We start from the raw sequence: 7,583 nt of genomic DNA, 5'->3' as shown, positions 1-7,583 counted from the left end.
GGCAGAAAAAGATGAAATGGTGGTTTCTATCGATAGTCGATAATTGTTCGACCATCGATAGAAGTATCGTCAGACGGAAACCATGGATAGTCGTGTCGATAGTATCGACGGTTTGTAAGCCCTAATTCAAAATTCAAAAAGCTTGGTAGTTAATAGTAGATAATGCTCTGTAAGCGAAAATATCTACGGGTTTAACATGGTTCCGACCTAGCAAGCCTAGTCACAAACTTTAAATATGCAAAAACATAAACCATATCTATAGGCTGGGGTCTGGGTCGCCAAACTTCAAAACAACGTCAAAAATACTTTTAGAAATGCCTGATAAAGACGAAACAATAACAACTAAAAAATTTAAATAAAAGTGTAGGGCGGGACGGGGTGTGATTTGGAAAATTACCAAGCGCAATAATATTTAAACTTGTATATTTTAAACTGAATCTCAATGTTTAATTTGTCGGTGTTATGTGATTTATGCAGCAATTGCTAAAACCCCATTTTGATCTTATTTTTTTAGGTATGTTCTTTTTGGTGAATATACATTTTTGGGATTTTAGTAAACTAGGACTGAGGAGAAGCTCGGCCAAACACTAACATATGTGTAAGCGCCAATATATTATTATTATTATATTATTAACTTAACTGTGGGCTCGTCGGTTCGAATCTACTGAAAGAAGTCTGATGAGGAAATGTGGTGATTTCCGAAATAGCTATCACTTCTACCATTTTTACAAAATTATTGTTGCTTTTCCACAATAAGTTTCTCATTAAAAACGGCCTCGAGCTCAATAAAAATTGTTGAATATAATTGTTATAAGGCCACAAAATAACAAAAACAAATAACTTAAGGACGAGCACACCTAAAAGTTAAACATTATAAAAATATAATTATTAACAAAAACCAACAAAACCAACAACCACAGGATCAAGTGTAAATCGTAGCGGAATAGCTGCGCTTGATTGTGTTGGCCTAGCAAATGAAAAAGTGGGAAAAAAGCAACGATAATTTACAAGGCTGACTTAGCACAGTGCGTAGGCAACTGGCTGAGTCTCGGGGATCGTCGGTTCGAATCCTACTGAAAGAAGTCTGATAAGGAAATGTGGTGATTTCCGAAAAAGCTATCACTTCTACCATTTTTTCCAAATTATTGTTGCTTTTCCACAATAAGTTTTTCATTAAAAACGGCCTCGAGCTCAATAAAAATTGTTGAATATAATTGGACATATACATATACACGTATGTTTATACATAGTACATATAAATACCTATTTCGGTGGTTTTGTTTTACTTAACGTATTTTTTGATTTTCCTGTTCGCGGTTGCTTTACTTTTTTTTCGCTTTGAATTTTTCGTTTGCACATATTAAGGGCGTTCACCGTTCACGATGTGTTTGCAAAGAAATAGGTAAACTGCTAAGGAGTTGGGAATTTAGATTAATAAAACTTCTTGAATTTGCCTGGTGAATTTATAATTTATATAAGGTACTTTTTGATACATTTTTTTTGATGTATTTAGTTCGTTAGTATAGTATAGTATATAGTATAGTTTTTTTATCATTATTATTTTTCTCTTTACTTTTATTTGTTTGCCTTCTTGCATTATAATTTGTAGATTGATTCATTTTCTCATTAGTGTTAGCCGAATTGAATTTCGATTTTAGTTTTTAGTATCATAATGATTCTCCTTTTTAAAACAAATTCAGATTCGCGTAGTTTTATTATATAGTCAGTTCTATTTCCTTTGATTTGATTTGATTTTATAATTAGTTATACGGTGAATAAATTGTAACCAAATGAAGAGATGGTAATAGTTATTTCATGGTTGAGGAGATTCATTTAAGATGATCTTTGGTGTGGGTGTTACACCAGGGCTTAAGAGGGGACGTGAGGGCGTTGACTAGGGACTGGACTGGGACAGAACTGATCGACGAATAGACAGACGTACTATGTCAGGCTTAGGCGGCATTGTAGCAACAGTAGGAGTCAGACCAACGCCCATGGCTGCGTAAGCGAAAGACGCAAAGCGGGTGGGACGACTCTACCTGACAGGACGGGCCTTCTTTTCAACTTGGCTTTCCCTCTTTCTTATGTTTGTTAGTACCGCTAGTACTGATGAATAGGCATGATAATTTTGTTTACGTAGGGAAGGTAAGGTGGGCGAAAATAACCCCCCCATCCGGCGAGCTAGCCTGGGCTTTGCCACCATGTCTGTGAACCGCCTTCACCTCTGCCAACTGACATCCGCGTAACAAGACGGACAGACAGACGGACATGGCTAAATTGACTCAGCTCGACGTTCTAATCATTTAAGTATACATGTTAATGGGTCTATCTTTTCTTATTCTGGTACTTACAAACATCTGACCAAAGTTGTAATACTATTTCATGCTCATGAAAGGTATAAAAAGAGCCAAAATGTTCTAAGCGAAGAAGAAGTAATAAGAGCCGCACTTTGCTAAGCAAAGAGCCGCATTTGGCTCAAAGAGCCGCATTTTCCCACCGTTGATATATACTATGTATAGGCTAATCATTTTATGTTTAGCTTTAGAGTTCTGGTATAAATAAGTGCAGTACTTCTTTTTTCGCTTTTGTACTTCGTACTTCGAAGTACAGTCAAATGTACTTCTTTGCGATATTTTGTACTTCAGGAGGGAGATTCTGTAACAAGTTAGCGACAATTTTCGGATCGCTAGGATATAAATGGTTTTGCGTCAAAAAGTACGATAACGATTGGAAAATTGTCGCTAACTGGTTACAGAATCTCCTCCCAGGTCCTGTACTTCTCCGATCTTTTGGACGATCGTCACATGGCCTGGGCGATAAATTCGTTCAAACCATTAAAATCGCCGGGGACCGATGGCATCATACCTGCGAACCTGCAAAAGGCTCTGAAGGTGTCGTTCAATTGGTTTGATCCTATTTATGCGAACTGCGTGAGGACCGGGTACATCCGCAAGGTTTGGAGGGTAGTCAGTTTTGCGTTAATCCCGAAGGACGAAAAAGGCTCTCATGTTTCCCCTAGGGATTTTAGGCCTATCAGACTATTCGTTTTTGCTAAAAACGCTAGAGAGACTGAAATACCTGTACATAAGAAATGCGATTCCTGGTGACTCTCTTTCAAGAGCTCAATATGCTTATTGCAAGAAGAGGTCGGTAAATACCGCACTGCACACATTACTAAAGTGCTCAGAGGAAGCCTTCACGCATGAAGATTATGCAGTAGGGGCCTTCGATATCGAAGGAACCTTTAACAATGTCACTATAGAGGTATAAGTCAAGTATATTCATAATCTAGGTGTTGAAACCAACCTAATAAGCTTATTTCGTGACAGAACTGTCGCGGCGGAGTGGGGGAGAATCTGAACTCAGTGCAGAGCCAACAGGACCACTCCACAAGATAGTGGATTGCGGTTGTAAACGACCTTCTATACCCTTCTATAGGGTGATCGCCTATGTAGATGATGTAGAACTTTGGTTAAGGGACGATTTCTATAGACCCTTTTTGATCTGGCTCAAGGTTACCTGAACCAGGTAACAAGGAGGGCAATCAACGGCGGCTGTCGTAGAAGCCTAACATTGAGGAAAGGGTAGGAAAGGTGTCGGTTGCCTTGTACCGCTGTAGGGTCGGTAAAAGGTGTGCTCTCTCGCTCAAATTAGTTCATTAGCTCTAGGAAACCAGATTTATGCCTATATTGTTTCAAGGAGCCTTTGTGTGGTGAAACTAACTAGAGAAGGCTACACTAGTATAACAGAAATTAGCGGAGCATTAGGAACGACACCCACGCTTAACATACATATGTTGAGAACGGTACCTGCAAATATTGCAGAAAGGACTGTCGTAGCACGAACTGCTATTAGGCTAAGGGAAACCGGGTCCTTTTGTAACATAAAAAAGGAGAAGAAGACGGTTCGTTGCTGAAGAAAATATTTTTATAGGGCCCTTTAAACACGTTATCTCTCAAGGGCTAGTGATGGGGGTTCTGACAGGACATTGTGAGAATAGAATTTCGACGGATCCTTTCGTATCAGCTGTCAAGAGGAAGATAGATGGAATCATCTCCACACTTTCTTTTAGATTGCCCAACCTTCGTGAGGCTAAGATGGAAGCATTTTGGCTCGCACTTCTGAACAAACACTGAGCTCTCATGGATCGAAATTAGCCGCATTAGAAATTTCGTAACCGGCTCGCGGCGTTAACTTAGCCCAACCTAACCTGTACTTCTTTGAGCTATGAAATAGTTGGTCACATTAGGTATAAATAAAGGCTCTGGGACACTAGAGCGTCAGTTATCTACCATAATGCCTACGACACGTAGTCGCGTTAACGGTAAGTTATTTCTTCATGGCGAAACCCGGCTAGTAAAATAAAATCTACGCTCATCAAAACTAAGCAGAAAATATTCGTAAGTAAAAAATAACTAGTTATATATGGGCAATTCTCAATTAGTTCGAGCTTTCGCATTACTCGACCATGTTTATTCGGACACAGAATTTTCGCTGTTTTATTAACAAACATCAAGTTACATATGTTGTGTAGACTATGTAAATGCAAAATAAGAACCACCGCACATATTTTCTAGCCAAATATGCATATAATTCAGAAATAAAATTGAGAAATTTTCACAAATAAAAGTGAAGATCGGCCTATCTCGGCAGCCCGTTCGAAAACGCCCTATCTCAGAAAATTTTTCAACAACGCTCTATCTCAGAAAGCTTTTCAAGAACGCCCTACTTCAGAATTTAATTGAAAAACGCCCTATCTCAGAATTTGATTGAAGAACGCTCTATCTCAGCTGCCGATTCAAAAACGTCCTAATAATAATAATAGATTGGCACTTACACAAATGTTAGTGTTTGGCCGAGCTTCTCTTCCAACTTGTGGCGTGCGCCTTGATATTGTCACACAAAGCGGAGGGACCTACAGGTTTATGCCGACTCCGAACGGCGATTGTATTTTTATGAGAAACTGATTTCATGGCAGAAATATACTCGGAGGTTTGCCATTGCCTGCCGAGGGACGACCGCTGTTAAGAAAAAACCTTTTTCTAAATTTTTTGCGATGTTCCTTTGACCAGGGCTTGAACACAGCTGGTGAGTGAAAGCGCGCACTGCTTACCACTACACCACAGCGGCCGACTAAAACGTCCTATCTCATATTATTTTCAATGTATTTTCGTTTGAGATAGTGCGTTTTGGAACCGAATTCGAAGATAGGGCGCTATTCAACCAATTTAATAAAGTTCTGATATAGGACGTTTTTCAATCCAGTTCTTAAGAAGGGCGTTCTTGAAAAGTTTTCTGAGATAAGGCTTTTTCGAACTGGCTGCCGAGATAAGTTGATCTTCCACTCAGCCATCGATATAAAACTTACTTCTATTTATTTTTGTTTTTTAATTTTAATTTTCATTTATTGGTATATCCTAATGCCGGATTTCCACTAGGAATTAAATGCCACACATTTAAATGACAGAGTTAGGCATTAAGATATACCTTTGCCATTACATTAAGAAACATTTTCATTAAATTTCCACATGGCAGTTTTAAAATAGCACACATCTTTCATCATTCAATGCCTAGTATAAATTTGGCATAACACAACAATTTCATAATTATTTTATAGTGCTAGTCAGGTGCTTACAATTTGTTGATTAAATCTAAAATAAAATACATATGCATACATGTATATGAAACAATCTATGACAATTTGAAATATATTTGCAAAATATATAATAATAAGTTAGAATTTCAGATACACATAAAGAGTCAAAAAGTTTACATACTAATTGCGTTCATTGCAATAATAACACGGTGATAGAAAAAAGATCACGAAATGCACCCGAAATAAAAGCAAGTGTAAGTTATAGTTGGGGTCGAATACAACATGAAAAGATGTTTCTTACAGTTCCTGAACCCTCCATTTTTTATTTTTATTTTTTCCAGACTTGATGCACTTATCTTTTAATAGCTTGACTATTTTTCATCCGATTTTAGAAATCAGACATTTGAAAGGAGGATTTATAGGCCTTAAATATTATGTTATATATATATTGTTAGATTAAGCTTATTGGGAGTTTTCAACGGAAACAATTTTAAAGCTCCCGTTTTTCTTAATTTTTACAATTTTGACCATCGCTAAATTAAAAACTTCTATGAACCTTGCCAAATAAGTAGTATTTGTCTAAAAGTATATTTATTTTCAAGCAAGTAGGCACATCTAAAACTACTTCACCGATCTTGACCAAATTTGGTATACACATTGCGCTTAGCCCCTTCAGCACCGTCTTGAAATCTTTTGCAATCGGAGTGGTTTTTATCCGATTTCAAAAATTTTCAAGAAGGTGCTTAAGGGGACTAAGCGCAACGTGTATATTAAATTTGGTCGAGCTCGATGTAGTAGTTTTTGGAATACACATATGTGATATAAGTGGGCGGTGCCACGCCCTTTGTCCTAAAATTGTCTGAAAAACAAAATTTTCGCTAAGGAGCCATTGCACATATAAATTTTAGGTAAATATTGGTGAATTCCAGCAACACTGGTTAAAAAAATTTAAAGTCTAGAAGATACACACACATAAATTCAAGGCCGTATTTTTACTTTAATTGCTGAACTTTGACGATTTTTACCCGATTTCATTGAGTGGGATACGAATTTGCTTGAAAATAAATTGTTGTATATACTTGTTGTATTCTACCTTCGTGCGAACAAATTTATATAGCTTTGAATATTTGTTTGTATAATGTCTTATGAAATGTTAAAAATTTTCACTTACTTCACAAAGCTCTTTGAATAAAGAACACTCTGCTAAAAGGTTATGGGCCGCTTGCATTAAACAAAATTGAATTACTTAAGGATCAACTGTTTGTGAGCAGAATACATCACGATGAATCCTTTATCTATGGCGCATAATATGGAGAAGCTGGTTGGCTCCGAGAATTGGTCAACATGGAGTTTCGCAATGCGTACGCAGCTTGAACTGGAAGAGGTGGAGGTGCATTGAGCCTGAGGGGGCTCAAGGACTAGACGCTGCAGGAAGGACTAGACGCAAAAGACAAGAGCTTATATGTCCACGTAAAGGACGCAATGACTTCAAAGGAAGCATGGGATGCATTAAAACAGTTATTTCAAGATACTGGTTTGGATCGGCGCATAGGATTGCTGCAGAACTTATGCAGCGTGCAATTAGCTGAATGTTCATCTATTGAAGATTACGTGAGCCAAGAAGTTAAATGATATTGGGTTTAGTGTGAATGACGAGTGGATAGGAAGTCTTTTGCTGAAAGGATTTCCCGACGAATACAAACCAATGATTATGAGCATTGGAAGTAGCGGTAAAGTGATCACTGCAAACGGAATCAAGCAAAAATTATTACAGGATGTCAAGTGGGAGCCGTCATCATCAAACGGCGCACTTATGGCCAAGAAAGGAAACTTTAGGGAGAAGAAACTTAAATACAAGAAATCCAAGCATTGTTTTAACTGTGAAGGCGTTGGTCATTTTGCGTCAGAATGTCCGTCAAATAAAAAGGACAAAGACCAGAAACTTTGTCGCTTTTCGAGCGGAGTACTCGAGCAATGAGTGGTATCT

The sequence above is a fragment of the Rhagoletis pomonella genome, unplaced genomic scaffold (genome assembly GCF_013731165.1).
Source record: "Rhagoletis pomonella isolate Grant_MI unplaced genomic scaffold, Rhpom_1.0 Rhpom_scaffold_00001, whole genome shotgun sequence".
NCBI classification, from domain to species: Eukaryota; Metazoa; Arthropoda; class Insecta; order Diptera; family Tephritidae; genus Rhagoletis; species Rhagoletis pomonella.
Note: the sequence above shows the minus strand (reverse complement) of the source record.